The following is a 1,522-nucleotide window of genomic DNA, read 5'->3' on the forward strand; positions in this document are numbered from 1 at the left end:
TCTGTTCTCATCTCATGGTGACCCCGAGTTTGAACTTGCCGCGCGATGCGGGGTCTCCAGTAGGAGGCGCTGCAAAGAAGCAGTGGGAGAGAGCGCGGTGCGCGGCTTGCAGTGTTCAGTAGCTTCGGGAGCGCGACAAAGTGGTCAGCCCTGGCTGCCGGCGAAAACTGCAAGAAACAACGCTGTTTAATAGATAAAAGGGACGCCGAGTGCCAGAAGTTGAGGTGCAGGGCACCGAAGTTGAGGTGCAGGGGCTCGTGGTAGGCCCGGCACCTGCTTCAAAGGACCTCTCCACGCTGCCAATTGCCTTGGTTTGTTGCTTGTTCCAGCCCCAACTGTCACTGTTCCTGATAGAATATGTAAAAGCAGGGTACAGGACAGGGCAAGGAAACACCTGTTTCTAACCAGAAAAGAGGTGGGAGGAAACCCTGCCAGGCTTCCAGTGGCCTCCTTTTGAGCTTGTTCTCCAGAGTCTTGTAAAAGCGCGCCCAGAAAGCCAACAGAGATCATTTTTCAAAAAAGATCGCTTTCTATTTCTAACTCCTCCCTCCTTTTCCTAAGCTGGAACGTCCCTTCAGGGGAAAAAAATGTTTAAGTCTTCTTTCCTTCGTGGGATTTCCTGCTTCTCCCAGACCCCTCAAATCCCCCGCCTTGGTGTCTGCGGGGACCACCACGACCCCAATCCGAAATTTTGCCACCGCATTCGCTTCCGGGCTTTTCACTTTTCAGCCCATTGCCAGCCTACAGGTGGGGAGTCTGACTATGGGACAGCGGAACAAAGGAACCAGAGGTTCCCTGTCCCAAGCCAGGCGCCCCCTCTCACCAGCCGAAGAACAAGAGGGGCTCAGAAGCACAAGAAGTCCGCAAGCCGCGGTTTCATAGCACTTGCCAAAGGCGAGCAACCTGAGAATGCAGAGAAGGTAGGGATAGCCCCAGCGCAGCAGACAGACAGACAGACAGACTCCCACGAAACAGGCCTGAGTGGCCGTGGGCTCCAAAGGCCTCTACGCACTGGGCTCCGTTATTTCATCGGCAGTTTCAGAAAAACCTGCCAAAAGCAGTTATGCCTCACTGCAATGTGTAGCTTTTTCCTGCCATTTTTTTTTTTTCATAATAAAAGAGGGAGTGAAGCTCGCTGGCTCTCCCTCCCCCCTCCCCCTCCAAAAAGAGCCAAATGGATACGGGAAGAAAGACACACACGCGCGCGCACACACACACCAATCTCTGAGGGGATGCCAGTGAGGTGTGGCTTGTATTTAAATATCCAATATGTCAATGTAAGGGGAGTGGGTATGTATATAAAGTGCCGTTTGCATTTGATAGCTCGAGGAAGCTAGCAATGAGAGTCCCGGAGAGATGGATGCGGAGGGGAAGCGGCACTTTGACTGGGAGTAAGGTCAGGAGCGCGCTGCCACACGCTCCCCTCCACTGAGAAGTTCCTTGGACACGAACAGACGTCGACTGCAGCTGGGCAGAACGCGGAGCGAAGGAGCTAGCGAGCGCCACCGAAGCGCCCGCGCCC

The sequence above is a fragment of the Chinchilla lanigera genome, unplaced genomic scaffold, assembly GCF_000276665.1.
Source record: "Chinchilla lanigera isolate Chin_1 unplaced genomic scaffold, ChiLan1.0 scaffold00156, whole genome shotgun sequence".
NCBI classification, from domain to species: Eukaryota; Metazoa; Chordata; class Mammalia; order Rodentia; family Chinchillidae; genus Chinchilla; species Chinchilla lanigera.